The 26,697-nt window shown below is 46.4% G+C and overlaps 1 protein-coding gene across 2 annotated transcripts in view; it reads left to right on the forward strand.

Moving 5' to 3' along the window:
• The window catches only part of SPOP (speckle type BTB/POZ protein), a 126,211-nt gene that overhangs the window by 3,855 nt on the left and 95,659 nt on the right, over positions 1-26,697 (forward strand). The window contains exons 3-4 of one of the 2 annotated variants that reach the window (XM_087892034.1): positions 2,118-2,157; positions 2,617-2,730. The gene's annotated coding sequence lies outside the window, so the exon portion shown is untranslated. The remainder of the gene's footprint in view (positions 1-2,117; positions 2,158-2,616; positions 2,731-26,697) is intronic. The other variant, XM_060691571.2, reaches the window with a different exon arrangement.

Genomic DNA, 26,697 nt, shown 5'->3' on the forward strand with positions numbered 1-26,697 from the left:
TTGTTAAAAGTATATATCGTAATTTAACCATGTTCATGATGTCTTATGTTCATAAACAGGCAATGAAAAACATAATTATACTTAGTCGCAATTGACACATTTATTTTCTGTAAATTTATTTATTAGATTTTTATCCTGCCTCTATTACTTTATAAATACCTTAAGGTGATGAAGATACATAATACTCCTTCCTCGTCCTATTTTCCTCACAATAACAAACTTTGAGTGTTGTTGGGCTGAGAGAAAATGACTAGCCAAAAGTCACCCAGCCAACTTTCATGCCTAAGTGGGCAGAGCTCACACTCTCCCAGTTTCTAGATCAGTATTTTAATCACTACATTAAGCTAATATTTTTAAAGAGCAGAACAGATGTAATGATAGAAAGATGTCTTGACCCAGGAGATTCTGCTAAATGCAGTCATTGCAATGTGAAGAGCTGGACTGTCAATAGAGCTCCTGGGCAAACCATTTTAATACATCCCCATCTCAACATTGGTTATCAGTTAAGAGGTTAAGACAGTGGTTCAGGTAAATGGTAGTTAAATTTCTGGCTGGCCCCTTCCCTTCCCTTCCAGGAATGCCCCATTTTGGCTCCCAGATAAGTGCAGGGAGGCCTCCTAGGCCCAAAATGGGTTACCGGGGGGCACTTCCAGGAGGCTTCAGGGAGGTTTCCTAGGTCCGTTTTTGCTTCCCAGGAGGCCTCCTAGGCTCGTTTTTGCTCCTGGGGTGTGTTGTGCAGGGAGACCTATTAGGCCCAAAATGGGGTGGGGGGGCACGTGTCCCGCCCGTGGCCCATTTTTGTTCCCAGGGGGGTGCAGGAGGCCGAGTGCTGCCTGTCACACAACCTGACCATGCCCACCCAGTCGATCATTAGAGCAGAGAACCAGTTGTTAAATTATTTGAATCCCACCACTGGGTTAAGGAGCTAGCGGCTACATTTGAGGGACCCAATATTCTGGGGCTCAGGGTTTGCATGTACAGGCTCTTCTCTGAAACAAATGATTTCAGCAGTGACTTGGGGTAGCCTCTCAGGAACAAAGCAGTGCTTACGAGTTATGACATTGGGCATTTTGATCCTATGGATGTCAAAATTCCATAGGATCAGAAGATGGCAGCAAATAATTACATTTTGCTGCCATCTAGTGGTAGCTATGATAAGTAAGCATGCCCTCAGCCAGATCCTGCCCCTTATCAGTACAATGCACAGTGATCTCCCAGTACATCTTATAAAGTTAAGAGCAATTGTTTCCTCTCTTTCCTGGATTTCCTGCATTTTCTCTTCAGTGAGGGGGTCTTGCACCTCTATAGTGAGAGGTAAACTGAACACCCATCATCATTCCATGAGTCAACCTTCTCTCCTTATTTCATGGCTATTAATATCAATAGTCCTATGGAAAGAATCCTTGAAATCTGTATTACTTTTTCAAACAAATATTTATTTACTTTTCTTTACAACAGCCACTTTGGGAGAATTGGTGGATTATAAGTAATTACAATAAGTAAATATTCCCCTGATGCAATTCATAAAGCTATAAAATGGAAGAGGCTCATTGAGTTCTTACTGGCCTCTTCTGAATGATTCTTGCTAGTGAAGCAACTTATCATGATTGTCAACATAAGCAGTGAAGTTTATTTTGTGGTATAGTGAGCAATATAAAAATGCAATGTGGGTGGAGAAAGACATTTCACTTTTCATGGTAACTGTATATGAACAAGCTGGCTCTATTGAAAACCTTGAGATTCAGATAATCTGAATAGAGCAAAACAATGTGGTGTTCCACATTGAAATTTCCACTGGGGGGAAGAGGAGTTTGAGCAGGATAATTTCTTTAGCTTCTCTTCCATGAAAATGGTCAGCTCTGCATTGACAACCAGCACCTACCTAAGGGAGCAGATTTTTGCTGTCCTGGAAGGAAGCAAACTAATCATTACTCAATTTGTTGTTGCCATGCTTTAGATATGGTTTGTTTGTTTGTTTTGGCTTGTGGATTTTTTCTGCCTATTTGCCCCAACAATTTGGTTACTGTTTTCCTACCATATACCTTAACCTGATCTGATTTTCAAGTATATCCTCCTCTGCCAAGTTGCTGCTATTGATTGCTTGTCTCTTCCTTTAGACTCAAACCGTGTTTCCAGACAGAAAGGGTAAATCACCAGGTAGTGATTTTTTCACTATTATTTACAGATGAGGAAGGAGGCAGTCGAAAACCATATAATTGTCATCAAAACATATGGCTTCACCAATTATCAAATTATTTCAATAAATGAAAAGAACAACGGCTATGGTTAATTACCACTTAGTGTGGAAGAAAATAATAATAATGCTTTGGAATATTTAATCTTAAACATGCTTCACTGAAAATAAAGCTCATAAAACCCAACACATTTGACATTTCCCTTGCTGCTAAACAATTTTAAATGTTTTAATTGGTTTGTATTTTTAATTTTGGGCCAAATTTATATATATTTTAATTGTTTCTTAATATTTGTATTTTATGTTTTTTAATTCTGGCTGTACACCGCCCTGAGTCCTCAGGGAGAAGGGCAGTATATAAATTTAAAATAAATAAATAAATAAATAACCCTAACTTTTCTCCTTTCCTCTTTTGAATTGAGGGAGCAAAGCATCTTGCAAAGCATTATGATGGAGCAAATTAGAGGCAGAATGAATCAGTGCCTCTCCAGATGTTGTCAAACTATAACTCCTAGTATGCAACAAGTTAGTTGAAGGTATGTATAAAAATAATACAAGGGATCTGTTGGTTTCAGTTTAAGGAGATATTAAACTCTGCCGTTTGTAAACACTGTTGACAGCTATGTTATGCAAACTCAGCCAGCATTGGTGATTCAATAAACCATGGTTAAGCTGACCATAACATAAAATGAATGTGAACATATTTCATGTTATTATATGCATCATATATATAAAAAGGGATGGAAGCAATGAGATTTAGTTACGCAGCACATACAGCAGAATATATTCTGGAAGGTACCTAAGGTAGCTTTCTTGCAGAAGCATGTGGCTTGCAAATTGCTCTGTAATCCTTAATAATACTCTTGAGTACACAGCTTTTAAAATAAATGTTGCTTTTATAAACTTGCTTCTCTTTCTTTCCTTGGCATCTGCAAAGTAGTAGCTGTCTCCAGCTTGCACCATTCATGCCTTCATTCATTCATCACCTGTCCTTCCATTATGGCATACTTTTTCCTTGTCTTCATTTGTTGCTGTGGCAGCAGCGGTAGTTGTTGTGCTTTCATTATTTCTTGCCACTTGTCATACTAGATAGATCACCCTTTTCTTCAACTACCATGTTTTTTGGCCAATTATCCTGCTCTGGATGGAAAGAAAACTTTCCAATAAAAGCCTTCAGACTACTTCCAGTCATCTTCTGCTTCTCCTTTGTGGAAAGCAAATTGCCCAGATAAGTCCGAAGATTAATTTCTCTTTCTGTGGTGGAAAGCAGATTTGAATAAATCAGGGAGGCTTTTGACAAGTACAGTATGGTATGCATGAGTGAGCAAGCACATGCTCGTTGTGTTCCTTGGCCCTGTGGACAGTGACTGAGTTAGTGGTATCTTAAAAAAAAAAAAAGGAAATAATTTCACATACCATTAGGGCTGTTGGGAAGCAGCAGGATCAAATTTTAATGAATGCAGGATCAAACATATCTTCAAGGCAACTAGCCACTGAAAACAAGAGACAGGCTCACCAGGGAACTGAGGATAAAGATGCTTCTAACAAGAAACAAGAAACAGACTCTGAGGCATAAGAGTTGATTCCTCAGAATTACACATTTTAAAGTCTAATTTTCATTTCTCTCAAAAAATAATCTTCAATGTCCACAACCCATAGGTGTACCTAAAGTTTTCATCTGAACCACAGCCAATTAAAATCCCCCGATTATATTAAGCTTGATAAAAATAAAGAACCCAAATTGCTCACCGGTCAATTTAACAAAGCCAGTTTCATCACTTGCCATGCCTGCAGGCAATACGTTCTAGACATTTTAATCTTAGCATCTGCAATGCAAAATTCCACAGCTGGAAATGCTGACCTTGATGGTTTAATAAGATGTTTGCTCCTGTGCTCACCTCCCTTTTCATCAGTGCCTGTGGCTTGGGCTCAGCAGGATTAATTCAAGTGTGTAGGGAAGGAGGGGTTCAAAGCACCCATGCTTTAAATAAACAGTAACTCAATCAATCCTGCCATCCACTCAGCATAGACTACTTCAACATACAGATTGAAAGAATGGCTATATCTATGCTAAATTGAATTGTTAATGGGTTTAGTCCATAAACTAAATCTATATCTTCCTCAAGATTGTGTTGATACAGAATGCCCTGACCATAATCAGTAGATATGACATGACTTAATCAATCAAACATGGGTCTATACCTTGTCTGATCCAGAATGCTAGCTAGTTATGGTTAAGCAAATAGCCTGTTTAGAAAACAAGTATGCTTGTATTTCTACTCTCCCCCCGTTTTTTTTCCTCTTTTGAAAAAAAATTCTCAGAAGGTGTCTGGTATATTAGTTGGAGAGGATGGAACAAGAAAATTATATCAGCTAAAGTTAATACATATCAGTGCACCAACAGAACTGATATGCTTCTTACTCTTAATACTAAATTATATTCAGCAAATTTGCAAACATGCCCAACTGCGATTTGAATCTGAATTCAAGACCAGTGTTTGGTCCTGGCTTTGTGCAATGTGTAAATCCAGTTACTGATTCTTTAATGTGAATTTCTATCTCTCGAATGAAAACAATGGTTTTCTGAATGAATCAATTGCAATTTTTTTGCTATTTTCTTGCTTTAATATTGATAGAGCTAGTTGTGAAAATGGATTTTATAGTAGATAAATATTGGTTGCCTTCACACATGATAAGTCAAGCCAATAACTGATAATATGCTTTGGCCACGTGTTTCTTAAACATTGTTGTAGTGGGTAAAAAAAGAATACAATGTCACACTAATGCAAAATTAATCTCAGATCATGTTATGTAATTACATTATTAAAATTAAAAGTTATTTTACTTAACAAAAGAGAAAAAAAGGAAAGTTGAGCATGTCTAAATTTCTAATCAGCTTTTTAAATGAAACGCTTACTGCTAAATGCTTGTTGAAATACAGAAAGCAACCTCTAGAAAATATTATAATTGATAAAAAATGGGAATCCTTCCAGATTCATTTCAATCTATGTTTAATTAAAAAAGTGCGCAATTTCTATTTCCCATATCTTCTTGTTATTTTCGGAGCCACTGACATAAATTTCAAGTGAACTCTAAAAAAATATTTTTTTTCAAATCATGCCCATATCCCTGTAATTACAGGGATAAAGCAATAATTGTCTTCTCCCAAACTATCTTTTAACCTTTCCATTCTATTTTTCTCTAGTAGATTCTCTTTCAAATCCTAACCAGATCTGACTCTGCTTAGCCTTTGGGGATCAAAGCCACATTTATGACCTAAGACAGCAACATCTATAAAAACATATTAGATGAATTCAGTCCAATATTCCCTAAATTTTGTTGGCTGGTAGGCACGTTTGGAATTTTGAAAATATGTGTGGGCTATCTTATGCAAAATAATTCCTCCGAGATATATGTGTATGTGTGTGTGTACTTCCACACAAATATATTAATTACAATATTTGTAGATTGACTAATCAATGTCAATGTAAAATGTCTGGGTTAGTGAAACAAAACTAAAATAGAAAATAATTGCAATATTAAAAATAACAATATATTTGGGCTAAAGCCTAAAGGGATGTTGGAAGGGACGTTGGCTTACCGTGATACATTCCTTCTCGTAGTGTAAAATGGGAGGTGCCAGGCTGGGTTATTCTATGCTCTAGCTCTATGGACTGAGTTGAAACTTCTGAAGGTCTGCCTCCCTGGTGACGTTCCTTCAGTTTTGACAATGTAGGTGAAGCAAATTGAAAACCATCTGAAAAACAGAAAAAAACACTTCCTACCCAACGGGAGTCAGCCAGACAGGCAAAGCCAGGGTGGGGCTGGCACCTCCCATTTTACACTATGAGAAGGAATGTATCACGGTAAGCCAACGTCCCTTCTCCATATTGTAGAAATGGGAGGTGCCAGGCTGGGATATACCAAAGATTGTCCAGCATTATGGGCGGGAACTGTCCTGGGCCGACAACCCTAGATCCTTGCAGACCTTCTGCAACACTTCTCCCAAACGCCGCCTCCGCAGAGGCGAAAGAGTCAAGTTTGTAGTGACGTATAAAGGAGGAAGGAAACGTCCACATAGCCGCCCTACAAATCTCTTCCACGGAGGCCTGAGTCGCCCAGGCTGCCGTCGTGGCTGCACTGCGGGTAGACTGCGCAGTTATCCCTTGAGGCACCAGGAGAGCTTGAAGCTCGTAAGCTCATGCTATGCATGTCCTAAGCCAACACCCCACGTGGAAGGGGTCACTCTGTGACCAAGAGTTGACAGCTGAAAGGAGACAAACAGGGACTCCATTTTCCGGAATGAAGAGGTCCATGAAATATAAATACGGAGGGCCCTCCTAACATCCAATGTATGCCAGGTCTGTTCCAAGGCGTGCCGAGGCCTTGGGCAGAAGTCCAGCAGGACCAACTCCTGTGCTCGGTGAAACAAGGAATTGACCTTTGGAAGAAAGGTAGGGTCCAGCCGCAGGACCACCCTGTTAGAGAGAAATATACACAAGTCTTTCCTCACCGATAATGCCGCCAACTCTGAAATCCGTTGGGCAGACGTGATGGCCACAAGGAAAGCAACCTTACACGACAGGAGACGAAGACTAGTCTCCCTCAATGGTTCAAAAGGTGCCTTGGTCAATGCCTGTAAAACCTTGGATAGGTCCCAAGTGGGATAATGATGAAGCGTAGGAGGCTTTAAGTTAGACACTCCACGCATAAATGTCCTCACCCTCAGATGGTTAGCGAGGGAGCCCCCATCCCCAAAGGTCAACACTGAGCCCAGTGCAGCCACCTGTTGTCTCAGAGTATTAGGGGAAAGTCCCATGTCCAGGCCCTCTTGTAAAAACTCCTGCACCTCCACTACAGATGCTGAAGTAGGGTCCAATTGTCCCGTGTCACACCAACCGGCAAACTTGCTTCATGTGGCCTTGTAGATGCGCGTGGTTGAAGGCCGCCTGGCCGCCTGCATTGTCTGGATGACCTTGGTAGAGAAGTTCTCCCGTCTCAAGAGCCTCCGCTCAATCGCCAAATGGCCAACTGCAGTCTTTGCGGGTTGGGATGCTGCACGGACCCCTGACTGAGGGAGACCTTGTTCAAGGGAATCCTCCAGGGCCTGGTGACCGATAGGCCGCCCAGGTCGGCGAACCACAGCCTCCTGGGCCAGTGAGGGGCCACTAACACAATCTCTGCCCCCTCCAACAACACCTTCCTGATAACAGCTGGGATTAGGGAAAGGGGAGGGAACGCATAAAAGAGTCCCTTGGGCCACGGGGTCCTCAGAGTGTCCACCCCCTCTGCTCCTGGGGCAGGGAAACGGGACAGGAAACGGGGAAGATGGCTGTTCATTGGAGAGGCAAAGAGGTCCATCACCAGGCGACTGAACCGGTCAACTATGTCCGCAAACAGGCAGGAATGAAGCCTCCACTCTGATGGATCCACAGTGGCCCGACTCAGACAGTTGGCCTGGACATTGGCCACCCCGGCGATGTGATCCACTGTCAGGGACAAAAGGTGAGCCTCTCCCCATTGGCAAAGGGTCTCCGCCTCTAGCATCAGAGACCTTGAATGAGCTCCTGCCGTTTGCGGGACAAGAAAACCTGACCCATCTGGGTATCTATCAGGACCCCTATGTGGACTAGCCTTGTAGAGGTACAAGTTGGCACTTTGTCAAATTTACAGAAAATCCATGATCCCTCAGCACAGCTATTGTCATAGCCAAGTCCTGTTCCGCCAGCCGCTATGAAGACGCTTGAATGAGCAGATCATCTAGATAACACTGGATCCTGATAGGGATCGACCTGAGGTATGCTTTACCAAAAGAATTTTGGTAAAGGTTCGGGGGGCAGATGCCAGCCCGAACAGCAGGGCGAGATATTGATAGTGGCAGCCTGCATAAAAAAACCTCAGGTACTGACGATGCTCTAGCCGAATAGGGACATGGAGGTATGCTTCTGTTAAATCTATGGAAGCCAAGAAGTCGCCCTCCTTGATTCCCGCTAAGATAGAATACAGGGAGTGCATTTTGAACCTCTTGTAGAGAATAAAGGTGTTGAGTCCCTTTAAATTTAGAATTGCCTTCCACCCCCTCCCCCCGAGGCCTTTGGGATGATAAATAGGATCGAATAGAACCTGTGCCCCCGTTGCTCCGGTGGGACCGGCTGTATGGCCTGAATCTCCAGCAAATGCCGGATAGCCAAATCCATGAGTTCCCACCTGACCGGGTCTCGAGAAATAGGGCAACAGAGGAAACGCCTCGAAGGAGGGGAAAGGAATTTGAGGGAGAGCCCTGCTCTTATTGTCTCCCTCACCCAATAGTCTGATGTAAGATCATCCCAGTGGTCCGCAAACAGGGCAAGTCTGCCTCCAATAGGTGCCTGAGGCAAGCTGTCACTTGGATCTTCTAGCCCCTTTACCACCAGTGCCCCTGAAGGGCCTGGCAGACGGCTGCTGTCTGTCCCTGCCAAAGGAGGTTCTATCAGCCTAGAAACTCGGTCTGGAGTACTGAAAGGGCCGCTGCTGACGGGGAAAGCCTGCCCCAGCTCTCCCCGTCTGAAGGAGGGCCGTCTATAATAGGGCGAAGGATGGAATTCAGAGTGTCTGCCCTGGGAAGGGAACACCTTCCGCTTATCTCTGGTCTTCACCAGTAACGGGTCTAAGGACTGCCCAAACAAATGACTCCCTTCAAATGGAGCCGAAGCCAACTTCCATTTGTTCTTCCCGTCCATATGCCAATGGTGCAGCCAAAGCATGCGCCTCGCTGTAATAGAGGACGCCATGGCCCGAGCAGAAAACTTGGCAGCCGCCAAGGTAGCATCAGCAGTGTACTTCACAGCCACCAGAATCTTTGACAAATCTTGGTGAGCCCTGACATCCTCTGGCGCAATGTGGGACTGTAAGTGGCGAAGCCATCTGACCGAGGCCCTGGTAAAGAAGGATGCTGACGTCGACGCCTGGGCAGCCCAGGAATCTGCCAGATGAGCCCGGTGAAGAGCCGTCTCCTCCTTCCATTCTTCAGCCTTCAATGCATCATCCGCGTCCAGTGGCAACACAGAAGAAGTGAGCGCAGCAACAGGCGCTCTACTTTTGGGACCTCCAACAAATTAAGCAGTGCTGTATCCACCTCAAACAGCTGATTCTCTAACCCCGTGGCTCTAGATGCCGCGGTTGGCGAGACCCACTGCCTACGAATTATGTCCAGGAACATGTCCGGTACAGGAATGGTATTTGCTACCACCGGTTGTTCCAAAAATAGAAAACCATCCTGGTCCCCACCGCCCAATTCCTTATCAGCAGAAGGGGCCTGTCCCAGGCCTGCAGTAGCCCAGGCCTTTGCTAACAGTGGTTTCAAAAGGGCGGGATTAAAGAGACCCTTAAAGTGTGGTCTCTGGTGGACATCCTGCTCTGCCTCAGAGAAATCATCCTCCCTTTGAAATTCCTCTGCATAAAGGCTAAGTTCGGAAGGGGTAGGGGATTCTAGAAATCTACCATCTCAGGCATAAACGTGTGAGGCTCCAGGTCAGGTCTGTAAGCATACATTGGAACAGGTGCTTGACACTGCAAACGCATGCCTTCTGCTATACCTTTACAGATAGCTTAGTCAATCCACCCCCTCATGAAATCTGGGACCTCATGCTCCCCTAATTCCCCTTGGTGGACCCCCGCTGCAGTAGGGGTGAAGGTGGCCTCAGGGGCCCTAAGAGCCACTCCTGAAGGACCAGGAGTTGGCTGAGAATCTCCCATTGCTTCAGCGGACCAGGGTCTAACAGTACCCTACTGGGCAGTCCCACTCTGAGGCTGTACACTTTGAGCCTGATGCCCCGACATGATTGGGGGGTGGGAGCCAATTGCTGTTCAGGAACTGTAGAAATAGAAGAAGTCTGAGGCAACACCCCCGATGCCCTTGCAAACTCCTTTTCCAGGGCCCTTTGTCTCACAAGTGCAGTCTTCTGATCCGCCTTAGAAAGGTCAGAACGTGCTCTGGCCTTGGCCTTGATTTTAGCAGCCACTGCAAGCCACTGCAAGACTGGCTGTCCTAGGCTTAATAGTAGCCCTACTTGCTCTGTCAGGTGGGGGAGACCACAATCCCTCTGCAGAAAAGGACCCTTGTCTGTCACAATCCTCCATATTATAAGCACCTAAGGCCAGTCACACAGCAGGGTTTAAATGCACAAAGGCCTTGCCAGCAATCCAGTCACAGTAGCACAGAAATTATCCTCTCTATAGGAAATTAAAATTAACCCCCAAGGCCTTTCCAATCAGACAAGGGAGAAAGGGAACATGAAGAAATACTGGCCTGGTCCCACGAGGCTGTAGTCAATATGGCCGCCAACAGTCCCTGCAGCAAAATAAATTACCAGATCAGGCCCTCGTTGTCAGCCAGGTCAGGCCGCCCAGCATGCCTGCAGGCAACACAGCTGCTACAGATCTTCCCGGCTCCCATCCGCCTCCGCCCACCAGACCTTGAACACCGACTCCTTGCCGGGGAAGCAAAGCCGCCCAGACTTAAGCCAGCCCCGAAATGCACGGGAAACAAAGCCACCGTGACTTACTCGAGGGCAAGGCTAACTGGCCCCGATCCGCTCCGCCGCGCTCCCAGCGCTCCGCGGAGACAGCAGCAAGACGAAACAGCCCACGCCCAGGCTAGAGAAGGCTGGCACGGCCACAGGGCTCAGAAGCAGCCAGAATGAAAAAAGCCTGCCCTGAGCAGTGGGGATCAAATGAAAGCCACGCCAAGACTCCAGCGGCTTCAATGCCGGCTCCTCTGGCACCGGAAGCAAGCCGCAGAGGCTGGGGTGACTCCCCGCCAGGCAGCACCCCCAAGCATCAAGCCCAGCACTGTGGGGGGTGGGTGGGGAGGGAGAGAGGTGCCGAAAGAGCCACCCCTCAGCTCAAATCCAAACGGAGAGCCCTCCCATGCTGCAATCCAAAGGCAAAGTAAAATGACAAAAAAAAAAAAAAAAAAAAAATTAAAGGAACACACAGGATCAAAGAATGAATTTCAAATATAAATTAAAAATAAAAACCTTATCCAGGGATATCTACACTCAGCTCTGAGCTCTGGAGTTAAGAATTGCGTCCATAGCTGAGCCTGAGTTGAGAAAAACTGAAGGAACGTCACCAGGGAGGCGGACCTTCAGAAGTTTCAACTCAGTCCATAGAGCTAGAGTATAGAATAATCCAGCCAGACACCTCCCATTTCTACACTATGGAGAATAATAGTTCTTATCACCTTGTGAAATGTAATGAGTCAGGAGACGTAAAGTATTTCTGGGAGAAGCATGTTCTAGACCAGAGGTCTTCAAACCTGGCAGCTTTACTTGGCAGCAGAGCTGGCTGGAGAATTCTGGGAATTGAAGTCCACAAGTCTTAAAGCTGCCAGGTTTGAAGACCTCTGGTCTAGAGTCTCTAGACTATGAGGGTGGTAACATAAAAAGGTCTATTGCCCAGCCCTAGCACATTGCTTGCTTTGTCTTTTTTCTATGGGGATGGGTACACTTCCAAACAAAACACTAGAATGCAACCGTCTTTATTATTATTTTCTAAAAAAACATGCAGAATCCATTAGAGACTTAGAATCAAGTCTCCTACTTCACCTATTTCTTGGAAGTAGGAGAAGCTGAAGCTTTGCAGAATTCCAGCTTTTCATTCTTATTTAATTAGGAACTCAGGTGGGGCAGGGAATCTGGCAGATACTAAACTAGGTAAATGCGGGCACATTAGCACTCCCAGACACCACAGCAGGACTCTAAAACAGCCACTGCTGATTATGAATTGTTGTGTATTGTTCAGTATGCTGAACAAAATTAGTTAACTATGTTATTTTTAGCAAGTCACAATTCAGAAAGATCAGACTTGTTATCTGAATGTAATCTTTGTGTTGCCTTATGACAAGATAAGCTTAGTTAATTAACTATATGTACCATTTTACCTAGATCATCTATAATTCTTTAAACAGAATCATAAACTGAGTATTATATCTAAATCCAGAGCATCTACCACACTGGCTTTTTGAAACTAGAACTTACAGAAGTTTGTTTCTAGATTCCACCCCCCCCCCCAAATTCTAGATTACTTCAAAAGAGCATCTAATCATGGTTAACAAATTGTAAGTGGTGGCAGTGTCATAAGACTATAAACCTTTTGCAGTGGCTCAGCATATTCATGCAAACAGTCAGAAACAGATTTATCATTTTAGTTAACAGTTGGCCAGGCTTTGCCTGTTAGCAGTCTATACTGGTATAGCAGTCATTAGATACATTATTGTTTCATCAAAGGCCACATTAGATATAATACTACGCAATCTAATATGGTGCTAAGAAATCTAACTATACAACAGTTCATTTAATGACCATTTAAAGCTATAACAGCACTAAAAAAAAATGACATGATGTTTTTCACACAACCATTACAGCATCCCCATGGTCATGTGATCAAAATTCAATGCTTGGCAACTGACTCATATTTGTAACAGTTTCAGTGTCTTGGGGTCATGTGACAGCCTTTTGCAAACTTCTGACAAGCAAAGTTAATGGCGAAGCCAGATTCACTTAACAGCTATAGCACTAATTTAACAAATGCAATGATTCACTTAACAACTATGGCACGAAAGGTCGTAAAATGGGGCAAAATTCACTTGCTTAGTAGCAGCAATTTTGGGCTCAATTATGGTCATAGGTCGAGCACTACTTATATATCTGGGACAATCATATCAGGACTACAGTAACAGAATTAGCTTTTCTCCATGTAGAACCTCTCACAATTTAAGCTATTCCTCAAAGGGTTACTTTTCCCAAGGATGAAAATGGGATTTTAAAACCTGATTTAAAAAAACCTTTTAGATGCAACAAAACTTTTATTCAATTTCTGGCAGATAGGATTGCGAACAATTCCATTCGGAAATCCTGAAGATCTATCATCAGTCAGTGTAGCTACAGCTTTGCAAATGCTGAAGAACTTTTACTCCCAGCAAATCCTCTCACTGTAGTTGACAGTAATGGATACTGAGAATCACAGTTCAGCAAAATCTGAGAGATCGGAGTTTGCCTAACCATGGCAAATAAGAGTAAACAGAATGTTCCCCAAATGGGTCATTCTGACATTGAACCTTTTCCCTGAACACTCAGAATGCCCATTGCCCAATGTCATTAGATTGTCTAGATTGCAATTCCTGTAACTGATATTTCAGAGAACACCTATGTCCTTGACATGTCTGGATTGGATCTGACATTAGCATGGGATGTCATGGAAATAAAGTACAGCTAATCCGAGATATGGTTTATTTGATAATCACTTGTGTTAATGTATGAAAGTTAAAAAACAGGTGAGATATTTTAGGCATATGGTTTACATTGCACCTCTTTTTAGAAATTAAGCAGTAGGATGGGGAGAGAAGTATATCTAAAATGAAAAAGTCTTCTGAAAGCTGTTTTTGAATATAGCAAAACATTCCTTTTTAAGATTACCTTCAGAAAATAATCTGCAAAAATTTCCCAGTGGCATAAGAAGAGGTGAATCAAATTGAGCTTCCATTGTCTGTTTTGACTGTTGCATAGATAAAAGTCCTATCAAGTCCCTCCAGTGAAAGCAGTGTGGTTTTGTTTGGATTTTTTTCCTGTTTTGCTAAAACAAAGATTAGCAAATAGAGGAAATAATTAAATAACTATGGTTTTTGTATTGCCTTGATCATCAGGAGCTTATATGAGTTTTTAATTAGTGCTGCATTTTCAATAAGACTATCTGTACGTGTTACTGATTCTTTCCTGGATAACAGGGAGATAATTGCAAGAAATCTGTTTGAGTTCTTTTTTTTTTTTTTTTTGGTCAGTAAAGAAAGGGCTGATATATTTAATCATGATGTAGAACTGCTGGCAGCTTTCTTGCAGCCCAGCCTTCATCTAATTACATTTCTACGTTTTTAGCAAATTGAAAGGGAAAAATGGAGAAAGAAAATAATTAAAAACTGAAGAGAAAGTGAATATTAAGGAGGAGATGTTAAAAATCCATGCATGCTATAGCTTTCAAGGACATTGATTTAGAAATAAATTTAAGGACACAAAAAGCTGCCAAAATGCTATAACTGGAGACCTGTCAAAGTTCACAGAGTTTGTTGCGATTTTTCAAACCAACTACAATACATGCCTCATATTGCTTAGATGATCATTTACAAATGCCAGTCACAGAATAGGAAGTAGAAGATTTTGTTGGCTCCCATGTGGACACCAATTGTCCACAGCAGTTTCTCAAAAGTACATCCAGTCTTGTCACCTGATATTCAGCAGCTGCTCCACTGTTCATTTCTTGATTGTTTGCGTTTATAACGATTCATTGCTGCATGTTTAGAGAGGTGGATAGTACCTGTTTTGAGATTTTTTTTTTTTTAACTAAAAATTCCATAGTCTGGAAAAAAATTTGAAAATTCCAATACAGTATGGAAAATGTGCATTTCCACACACGTTAATATAATACATATATGAGAGTGTGCCATGTACTGGGAACCTTTTAGGCCAGTAATGGCTAACCTTTTTGCCATCACGTGCCAGGAGAGGGGGGCGGGGGAGGGTCGCGCATGCGCATGCAACCCCACCCACCCCCGCTCCTGGCACATGATGGCTTCGTAGGCCCATTTTTCTTTCTTACCTGGTTCCAGATCCTCTCTATGCATCTGGGAAGGGAGAAAACAGCCTTTCCCACTCCCTTGGAGGCCCTATGGAGGCTGAAAGGGCCCATTTCCCAACTCTCGGTGGGACAGGAAGTGACCTTTTTTGCTGTCCCCAGCCTCTAGAACCTCTCTAGGAGTTTCTAGGAGCCTCTCTAGGAGTCTCTGGAGGCTGGGGACAGGAAAAAATGTCACTTCCTGTCCCACCAGGAGTCGGGAAATGGGCCCTTTCAGCCTCCGTAGGGCCTCCAAGGGAGTGGGAAAGGCTGTTTTCGCCCTTCCCAGATGCATAGAAAAGGGGCGTTGGTCCTACCTGACACGCTCCTTCTCGTTGTGTGGAGACAGCAGCCAGCATGGGTAGTACTCGCCCAATCAGCTGAAGGACTGAGTCAGCCAATCGTGTTAAAGTCCGCCCTTGTTGCCGGGCAGATCCAGCTTTTGATGAAGGACTATAATGGCAGACTCGGCGTGTGGGTAGGCAGAAAGGAAAGACCCAAGAGGAAAACACACACAAGAGGACCAGACAGGCAAAGAGAGGGTCTGGCTGCTGTCTCCACACAACGAGAAGGAGCGTGTCAGGTAGGACCAACGCCCCTTCTCCATTGTTTGGTGGAGACAGCAGCCAGCATGGGACATACCCCAGTTCACTGTCCCCAAGTTTGGGAGGGGCCAGGCTGGTCCGAAACCACGTCACTGGCCACAACCTGTTGTAACACCTGACGACCGAAGGCAGCCTCAGCCGAAGCAAACTTGTCCAGTTTATAGTGTCCTATGAACGGTGCGGGCGAGGTCCAGGTAGCCGCACGGCAAATCTCCAACAAAGGTGCTTGAGTAGGTCAGGCCGCCGACGTAGCCGCGCTACGGGTGGAATGTGCCGTTACTCGAGAAGGCCACGGCAAGGAACGAAGATCATACGCTGAAGCAATGGTCTGACGAATCCAGCGGCCTATAGTAGAGGAAGACACCTTGAGACCCAAGGAGACAGGGAGGAAGGAGACAAATAACGCTTCCGTCCGGCGAATAGCAGCAGTCCGCTTGATGTAAATCTGCAGAGCCTGCCGGACGTCCAGAGTGTGCCAACGGCGCTCCCGAGGATGAGAAGGCCGCGGGCAGAAATTTGGCAGAATAAGTTCTTGTGCCCGATGGAAAATGGAGTTAACTTTCGGCACGAAAGTAGGATCCAATCGGAGGACAACACGGTCCGCGTGGAACATGCAGAGGTCAGCTCGGATGGACAAAGTTGCCACCTCCGAAATACGGCAAGCAGAGGTCACTGCCACCAAAAAGGCAACTTTGCAAGAAAGCAGTCGTAGGGAGGCCGTCCTTAGGGGTTCATACGGAGGACCTATGAGGGACTCAAGCACCAACGGAAGGTCCCAGGTAGGGTAACGATGCAGGACCGGAGGAGACAGGTTCGTAGTGCCCCGAAGAAAACGTCTAATCAGAGGATGTTGAGCCAGAGATGACAGTGAGCCGCAGATAAGTACAGAAGAAATGGCGGCCACCTGACGGCGTAATGTGTTAGGGGCAAGGCTGTCGGAGAGACCCCGTTGTAGAAAAACAAGAATGTCCATAATAGAGGATTGGAGAACATTCACGCCTGTTCGGCCACACCAAGAGCAGAAAGCCCGCCAAGTCGCAGAATAAATTCTGTCAGTGGAGGAACGTCTCGCCGCCTGGATCGTCCGAATAACGTCCTCTGGAGCCAGAGCACTCCTCAGGGAGAGCCGCTCAATCTCCAGGCGGTCAGGCTGAGCCAGGGAAGGTCCGGGTGGCTCAGTGCCCCCTGCGTTAGAGCGTCCGCCTCGAAGGGAATGCGCCAGGAGGGAGCGACAGAGAGGGAGACTAAGTCCGCAAACCATGCTCTGCGCGGCCAACGAGGAGCCAAGAGAATTACTTCCGCCTGTTCGTCAAGAATCCTGCGGATGACCCTGGGTAGTAAGGAGGTAGGAGGGAAGGCGTACAACAGACCTTCCGGCCATGGAGCCCGAAGTGCATCGATGGCCTCTGCCTGAGGCTCCGGAAAACGGGCAAAGAAACGGGGCAGTTGAGCATTGACACGAGTTGCAAACAGGTCCACAACCGGCGTTCCGAACCGATGGATCAGGGACTGAAATATCCTGGGATGGAGCCGCCATTCCGCATTGTCCACCTCTTGACGGCTCAGCCAATCTGCCTGGGTGTTGGCGACACCGGAAATGTGCTCCGCCCGTAGAGACCCAAGATGGCGTTCCGCCCAAAGACCGATCTTCATGGCCAGAGACAAAAGGGGCTTGGATCTGGTGCCTCCTAACTTGTTGAGATGTGCCTTGGCAGTCACATTGTCTGTCAGAACAAGTACATGAGCACCGGAGAGGAAATGACGGAAGGCCTTGAGTGCAAGGAAGACAGCCTGTAGCTCCAGCCAATTGATTGGACGATGGGAGTCCGCTGCGCTCCACCTCCCCTGAGTCAGTTGGCCTTGGCAATGGGCACCCCAGCCCCGGAGACTGGCGTCGGAAGTCACGACCACCCTTTGAGGTTCCAGGAAGAGACTGTCCGCTGATATCGCTGGGGACTGCCACCACCGAAGGGATCCGAGGACCAAGGACGGGACGGGAACCGGCCTGAGAGACGTGCCTTTGCCCAATTTCTGTAAAGGCAATAGAAACCATTGAAGTTCCCGGGAGTGGAGCTGAGCCCAGGGAACAATGGCTATAGCCGAGATCATCTTCCCCAATAACTGAGAAAGAACATAAGGAGACGAAGCCTGACACCTCTCGCAGGCTAGCCTGGCAGTCAGGGGGGAGAAACACCCTACCTTGAACAGAATCAATGAGGGCACCTAAATGAACTAAGGAAGTGGAGGGAACCAAGCTACTCTTTTCCAGATTCACAGAGAATCCATGGGAAGCTAGCGTGTCTAAAGTGAGCCTAATGTCCTGGACAGCCCGACCAGTATTTATTTATTTATTATTTATTTATTTATTTGTTTAAATTTCTATACCGCCCTTCTCCAAATAGGACCCAGGGCGGTGCACAGCCTAAGTAAAAATAAAGCATACAAAATTTAAAAAACAGTATTAAAATAATTAAATACAGTAGACGAGGATAACACCAAAATATCATCCAAGTAACATAAAAGTCTAACAGACTGAACCCGAAGGGAAGCGGCCAAGGCCGCCAATACTTTTGTGAAGGTACGGGGGGCAGACGAGAGGCCAAAGGGTAACGCCCTGTACTGATAATGAACCCTCCCGTAACAAAACCGCAAATACCTTCTATGAGAAGGGAGGATAGGGATATGCAAATAGGCTTCAGTCAGGTCGATAGAAGAAAGGAGATCGCCCCTCCTAACACCGTCAAGGATGAATTTCAACGATTGCATCTTAAATTTACGGTATACAACATACCGATTCAACCGTTTTAGGTCCAGAATGGGTCTCCACCCCCCCAAGGACTTAGGGACCAGGAAAACCCGGGAATAGAAGCCCGACCCGATCTGATCGGGTGGAACAGGTTGGATAGCCCTGATGGAAAGAAGATGATGTACCGCCGCGTCCATGCGCGCTTTCTTCTCAGGGTTATGAGAAAGCGGGCAGCAAACAAAGGAGCTCGGAGGAGGGGAAAGGAATTCAATGGCCAACCCTGATCTTAAGGTAGCCAGGACCCATTTATCGGAAGTAGACTTCTCCCCAACCGGCGACGAAGATAGCCAATCTGCCACCGATGGGAGGAGTCGGGATGCAATTAGCGACGGTGTCTGTAGGAATGACCTCCTCCCCCTCGAAAGGGCCGCCTAGACCCAAGGGATCTGCCCCGCCAGGACCTGTCCTGAGAACCCCGTTGCCTGTGAAACCCACTGTACTGTCTAGGGGAAGAAAAGGAAGCCGAACCAGCACCATCAGCACCTCGGAAATGAGAACGAGGGGAGTAAGGGGCAAAGCGGGAATCCCCCCTACGATGCACCGGAGCCAGGATCTTCTTTTTATCTCTGGTCTCGGTGAGGAACGGCTCCAGGGCTGCACCAAAGAGCTGAGAGCCACCGAAGGGGACCGAGGCCAGGCGCCACTTGTGACAAGCGTCCGCTTGCCAATGGCGGAGCCAGACTAGACGACGGGCAGTGATCGTGGAAGCCAGCGCTTTGGAAGCAAAATGAGCGGCGTTCAAAGTGGAGTCCGCCGAAAATTGCAAGGCTGCGACGATCTTGTTCAAGTCCTGCTGGACCCGGGTGTCCTCCGGGGAAAGTTTCTCCTGGAGGTGGCGTAGCCAAAGTAAGGTGGTGCGATTAAAAAACGATGCCGTAGTCGCTGCCTTGATGGCCCAAGCGGAACCTTGATGAGCCCGTTGGAGAACCAAATCAGCACGGCGCTCATCTGGGCGAAGGCCCTCGTCAGGAACCCCTGGGATGTTCGCGTTGGGCAACAGGGCGGCAATAGGAGTGTCGATTGATGGCACCTGGAGAAGGGAGTCAAGTTCGTCTGATACTTGGAAATTCTTACAGTCGTTCGTCGATGGAGAAGGAGCCGTGCCTGGGGAAGACCACTGTCGTCTCACCACATCAACAAAAAGAGGAGGAGTCGGGATAGAGGTGATAGGCCTGGCAGGCTCGGCGAACATAGGATCCAGAGCCCCAGTGGCAGGAACCGGATCTGCTGCAGGAGAAGACAGGCGAGCAGTGTTAACGGCCTTAAACAAGAGGGACTTGAACAGAGCCTGTGGAAAGAGTCCAGTAAAGGCCGGTTGCTCCTGAGGTAAGTTGTCATCGTCAGATAACGCTGAATCCTCATAATCCACGTCCAGCAAAACAGAAGGTTGAGTCGTGTGAGAACTGGTAGGAGAATCCGGAGCCCCGGAAAGGTGCTCCTTAACAGTTCCCCGTTCAGGGGAGACGGAAACAGCCGACCGTACAGAATCAGGGCGGCTACGAGATCGGTCCCGTGCTGCCAAGGACCTCTGCACTGCGTTCTCAATGAGGAGTTCAAGTTGTTCAGGAAGTAATTGACAGGAAATAGCTGCTGAAGATGTCGTGGCAGTAACAGAGTCGGAAGGATGCAAGGCTTCCGGTACGGGCGCCTCAGAAGGAAGATCAGAAGAACCCCATAAGGCCGAAGTTGAAACAGTCACCGGACAATCTCGCAGAGACAACTGATCAGGTGTATTGGATCTCGCCACCGGTTCATGAGACGGGTTGTCAGCCACAGGAGCGGATCCCACACTCTTTGTAGCAACATCAGCACTCGCTTTTTCGCAAAGTTTTGTCAAAACTTTGTCTCTATGCCTCTCCACTTTTGAGGACCCGCCATGTTTGTGGCCCTTGTGGTGGGGTCTAGCCGGATCAGCAGCCGGCAGGGCCTTATCAGAACTCACAGTGTCATGTGGCCTAGCGAGAGAAGCAGAGTCCGGCTGATTCTGGGCAACAGTACTGGCCAAACGGCCATGTTTTGATTTTGACAGGGCTTTAGGCATGGCTGCAATAGATATGATGAATCCGTGTAGCAAATGCAGCGACAGAAGTTGGCAATCACCTCAGAACAGCGCTGAACGAGACGGAGGGGGCATAAAAGCTCCACTAGCCCGTGCGGAAAGAAACTGCAGCCGGCTGTCCACAAATGTCAACTGGGGCGTAACAAAGTCCACAATCTAGCCCTGATAGCCCAGAGGGAGCGCTAACACTCCACAAGCCCCAATAAGAAGAAGCAAGAGTTTCAGAGTCACAAAATGACCACTGCAATTGCAGTCTGTCACAAAATGGCGGCCAGCCAAATTTCAAACAAATGTCCGGTCAGAAGAGGCAAGCTGGAGAAGAAGCGCCCAGGCAAGTCTTGAGGGAAAAACAGCAGCTGAGAGGAGGGAGATCACCAAAAACTCGGTCCTGGAGAAAGGCTGGAAGCTGAGCCACAGCGATTACACTGATCAAACTCTTCTTCGCCTCCGGGCAGTGACCCAGGGACCACAGCGTTCAGCCCCCAAACGCAACCAGCGTCCCAGCCAGGCAAGCAGAGATCGATGAAAATAAACCGCCAGCGATGCAAGGAAAAGCCGATGGAAGCGGCTCGCTATACGAGACAAAATGGCGGCCGCAACTTTAAACAGAGAAATTTTGCTGTCGTTTGAAGTCAGGCGGCAAAATAAAGGCAAGGGGGAAGCAGAAAACAACTTTCTTCCCCCAGCACAACTAAATAGACCTTCCCCCCCGCCAGGGGAGGAAGCCGAGGGGGCCGAAGGTTTCAAACGGCACCAAAGTCAGTAAGAGGGGCAGAGGCAACTCACAACGATGAAAGGCAGTCCAATCCAATCCACGAGGAAGCCAGAAAACACCATAGTCAATAGATCGAAAGCCAAATGGTCAGGGCATGAGAAGGAGGCAAAATCCAGCAAACAATCCAGGTCAAACCAGTAATCAATCAAGGAAATATTAATAAGAAAAGGTGGAATAAAGACAGAGCCAATAACCCACACGCCTGATCAACTGAAATGACTGAGTCAAAAGCTGGATCTGCCCGGCAACAAGGGCGGACTTTAACACGATTGGCTGACTCAGTCCTTCAGCTGATTGGGCGAGTACTACCCATGCTGGCTGCTGTCTCCACCAAACCATGGAGAAGATCTGGAGCCAGGTAAGAAAGAAAAACCGGCCTTCCCCACCCACCCCCCACAGGCCCTCCAGAGGCAGGAAACAGCCTGTTTCCCTACTTCTGGTGGGCCCAGAAGGCCCAAAAATCAGCTGGCCAGCACGCGCATGCGCCCCAGAGCTGAGTTGGCATGGCCACTAATATGGCTCCGCATGCCACCTGTGCCATAAGTTCGCCATCACTGTTTTAGGCTATTCATGGTTGTCCAGAAGGCAGACTGAGAAGAAGTGATTAACTCCTATCTTCCTGGGAACAAAATGTTTGTGTGTCTATTTTTCTTGACTGTACACCGCCTTGAGTCCTACGGGAGAAAGGCGGCATAGAAATATAATAAATAAATATAATAAATAAATAATAAATAAAATCCTTGCAAATCCCTTTTGTTTGCTGTACATGAGGTAGGACTAAATGGAGATGGCCTATAGCCGCGTTGGCGAACCTATGGCACGTGTGCCGTAAGTGGCACACAGAGCCATTTTTCCAGGCGAGTTGTAGCCAAGCTCACCTGAAACTGCACATGCATGCGCTCACCTGGTGTTCAGGCCTCTGGTGTGCATGCAGCTGGTCTTCGGAGCTCTCCTGCGCATGCGCACGTTTGCTCATGCATGCGAGATGACTGGTGTGCAGGGCTCACATGCAGACATTTGCACATGTGCATTGCGTGCATGAATGCTGTGCACATGCACAGATGGTGCAGCTGCATGCACATCACATGGGGAGAAGCTGTGCATTACCACAGATGGCATGCAAGCGCACACAGTGTGCAAAATGTGTTCTTGTTCGGCACTCAGTAAGTAAAAGGTTTGCCACCACTGGCCTATAGACTATCAGGCCAGTAGGAGAGTGACAAAGTCCTTTTTTTTCAATTTTAACATGCAAAGTCCTTGTATGGGATCATTTTATTTTTACATTTTTAAAGTACCGATTGCAATGATTATTACTGGAGACTGAGATACTATAGATCAGTGATGGCTAACCTTTTTGCCATTGCATGCCAGGAGTGGGGGGAGGTCATGCGCATGCGTGCCCACACACATAATTCTATGCGCCCTGCCCCCGCGCGTGTGACCCCCACATGCTCCCCACACTCCTGGCACGCGATGGCATGGTAGGCCCGTGTTTTGCTCTCTCCAGCCTCCAAAGCCTTTCTAGGAGGCTGGGGAGAGAGAAAAATGGGCCTTCCCCACCACCCCCCAAGATCCTCCGGAGGCAGGAAACAGCCTGTTTCCCTACTTCTGGTGGGTCCAGAAAGCCTGAAAATCAGCTGGCCAGCGCACGCATGCATGCCAGAGCTGAACTCCCATGCCCACTGATATGGCTACGCGTGCTATGGTTATAGATATTGGCTTTATATTGAATACTGAAAATAAGCTTGACTTGGTCAAGAAGTACCCAGCAGACTAGCACTTGGTAGAGCAGCCATTGAAAGCCTTGGAAAAGATATTCAGATGCTGTGGTGGGTCTATATCTATAAAGATCAGAATACTGTAAGCAATGGTATTTCCAGTAAGTCTAGAGAAGCAAAAAATTTTGAGACAGAATAGAAAGAGTGTTTTGAACTTTGGTTTTGGTGAAAATTCCTGGGTATACTGTGGACAGCAAGAAAACAAACCAATGGATCATTGGTTCAGATTTTTCACTTGAGGCACAAATGACTAGGCTCAATTATTCTAATGTGGACATTATGCAAAGATCTAGCTTTTTGGAGAATGTTTTAATGCTGAGAAAGATGCAGGAAAGAAAAGGAAAGAATGACCAGCAGCAAGGAGGATGGGTACGCCGTTGGATGACCTGACAGATTACTTAGGATATATCACCCAAAAAAATTACCTATGTGATTGCTAAGAGTTGACACTGATTTATTGGCATGTAATCAACCAACTATTTGCTTCTGTTTATTTTATAACAATTTATTATACAATTGTTATTGTAAACAACCTCATTAATGATCTTTTGAGAAAGCAGAAGAAAAATAAATATAAATAAAATCTTACAAAATTACAACTCCAGCAAATGGCATCAGCAACATTTTCCCAATATCCCATATAATATATGTTTCTACCTTTACTCCAAGGATTATTTATTTAATTGCCCTATTTCAGCTTCATCAAGTCAAAAAATTTAGAGCCCCCATTGATAAAAAATAATTTTGGCTCAATTTATAAAAATTGAATAGCTTAGAATGAATTTAGACAAGACAATACTATGGAAATTAGCAAGGTTTCAAAGCCTGTTGCTAAACATACTTTAGTAAAAGTTCCCAATGTTTTCTAATATTATAGTACTGTTTTTTTTTTAAATTTTATTAAATATATAGTTTTAAAACATTAGACTTGGTGCGACTTGTCTGGTACATACTTTTCTAACACTTTTTCTTTCATGTATATTACAATATAATATCATGCGTATTCCATATATACTTTTTATACATTCAATTACACTCCAGTTACATACATATTCCCTTATTCTATACTACTGTTTTAATGTTTTTACTGATTTTTGTACATTTTAATATATTTAACTAATGTTTGGCCACTTTTATGCAGGTTATTTCAACCAACAGTCAAAACAATAAATAAACTAATTGATTATTATAAATAAAATAAAAATAACCTTGCTGTTCTCATTGTTGAAAGACCTGAAAGGACAGGTTAGAGATTGATCATCATGGAAAAATTTTATGTAATCTCCAGAAGTCAAAAATGACTTGATGATACATATCATCACTAGGTTCTAGTGATAAATTATCCATTAATGAAGAAATTGGACGTTGGTCTTACCTGATACGTCCGTTCTCGACATGAGGAAAAACGTCAGTCAGGATGGGGGTATACGTCCCGTCTAGCCAATGACCGAGCACCTTCCAAAGCCAAAGCTCCGCCCCCTTCGAGGCTGCCCCAGTTCTTCGGTGAGGCGAAGCGATGAAGTTGTGCTCCGTGTCCTCCTGAAACAAGAGAGAATTAATATCACCCCCCCCAACCACCACCGGAACCAATCCAAGGGCGGGGCTGACTGACGTTTTTCCTCATGTCGAGAACGGACGTATCAGGTAAGACCAACGTCCATTCTCCAACGAGAGGAAAAACGTCAGTCAGGATGGGGACATACCAAAGCCAGATGTCACCAGGGAGGGAAGAAAGTGGTCCGGTAGTCCTCAAGAGGCATGAACCGACTGTAGAACTCTCCTGCCGAAAGCAGCGTCAGCGGAAGCAAAGGAATCCACCTTGTAATGTCTGATGAAGGGACTGATTGTAGTCCATGTGGCCGCTCGGCAAACTTCCTCGAGGGAAGCCTGAGAAGCCCAGGCTGCCGATGTTGAGGCGCTCCTCGTAGAATGAGCCGTGATGGGATGCGGCAGAGGGGAATCCGACTGTCGGTAAGCCACGGCAATTGCGGCTCTGATCCAACGACCCAAGGTCACACTCGATACGCGCACTCCTAGAGAGGAAGGGAGGAAGGCAACAAACAGAGCCTCCGTCTTTCGGTGCGCGGCCGTACGGGCAATATAAATCTTCAGAGCCCGGCGGACGTCCAACGAATGCCAAGCCCTCTCCAGCCGATGGGCAGGACGAGGGCAGAAGTCTGGGAGAACGAGCTCCTGTGCCCTGTGAAAGGTCGAATTTACTTTAGGCATGAAGGCCGGGTCAAGTCGGAGAACCACCCTATTGGTATGGAAGATACAAAGGTCCGCCCGGACAGATAATGCAGCCAGTTCCGAAATCCTGCGGGAGGAAGTGATAGCCACCAAGAATGCCACTTCCAACGAAAGGAAATGTAGAGAGACCGAACGAAGAGGCTCAAAGGGAGGAGCCATGAGAGCCTTAAGAACCTTATTCAAGTTCCACGTTGGAAACTGATGCACCGTGGGTGGCCGTAAGTTGGTAGCTCCCCGCAGGAAGGTCGTGATGACTGGATGGCGAGAAATAGGATCTTTCGAACCGCAGGACAAGACAGAAGCAATGGCGGCCACCTGGCGTCATAACGTATTGGGACGAAGCCCTTTGCGAAACCCCGATTGAAGGAACATCAAAACGTGGATAATTGAAGCTGAAGTAGGTAAAACTGGAACCGATGAACACCATGAGACAAAGGACCGCCAAGTAGCTTCATAAATCCTGACGGTAGAAGGTCTGCGGGCCGCTTGGATAATGGAGACGATCTCAGGCGGAATCCTGGCCCCCGTCAGGAGCCGCTCAACCGCCAGACGGTCAAGCGAAGCCACCCCGGGTTCGGATGAATGAGGGGCCCTTGTGATAGGATGACCTTGGAGACAGGGATTCGCCAAGGAGGAGCCACTGAAAGGTCCATCAGGTCCGCAAACCAGGGGCGCATCTGCCAGAATGGAGCTACCAGGAGGAGCTGAGCCTGCTCCTCGAGCAATTTCCGAACGACCCTGGGAATTAAGGGAAGGGGAGGGAAGGCGTATAAGAGTCCCGAAGGCCACGGGCTGCGAAGGGCATCCGTGGCTTCCGCCTGCAGATCCAGGAACCTGGAAAAATAACGGGGGAGACGATGGTTCATACGAGAGGCGAATAAATCCACCACCGGACAGCCAAATCTAGAAACGATATCCTGGAAGAGGTCGTGAGAGATAGCCCACTCGCCCTGGTCCACCTGCGAGCGACTGAGGGAATCGGCCTGGACGTTGTCAGATCCAGAAATGTAATCCGCTCGGATGGAAGCCAGATGTTCCTCGGCCCATGAGCCCAACAAACGGGCCTCGTCCATCAGAGAATGAGACCTAGTCCCTCCCAATCTATTTACATGGGCCTTAGCAGTAGTATTATCGGTTAGGACCAACACATGTCTACCAACCACTAAATCATGGAACTGTAACAGAGCGAGCCGGATGGCTCTTAATTCCAACAAGTTAATACTGAAAAGAGATTCCTGCGAGGTCCACCGACCTTGAGCAATGTGATGTTGCATATGTGCCCCCCAGCCAGAGAGACTCGCATCCGTAGTAAGCTGGAGTCTCTGAGGTTCTCTAAAGGAAGACCCCCGGGACAAAGCAGGAGAAAGCCACCAGAGAAGACACTGGAGGACAGGTTGAGGAATATTGATACGACGGGAAGAGGAATCCAAGTCCGCACGCTGAAAAGGCAATAGGAGCCATTGTAGCTCTCTACTATGCAAACGAGACCAGGGTGTAATGCCGAACGTGGAAACCATCATTCCCAAAAGACGGGAAAGGAGGAGAACAGATGCCGAGCCAGCCGTAAGACATTGAAGTGCTAAAG

Source organism: Pantherophis guttatus, chromosome 4 (assembly GCF_059756535.1).
Source record: "Pantherophis guttatus breed Tessera chromosome 4, ASM5975653v1, whole genome shotgun sequence".
Lineage (NCBI taxonomy): Eukaryota > Metazoa > Chordata > Lepidosauria > Squamata > Colubridae > Pantherophis > Pantherophis guttatus.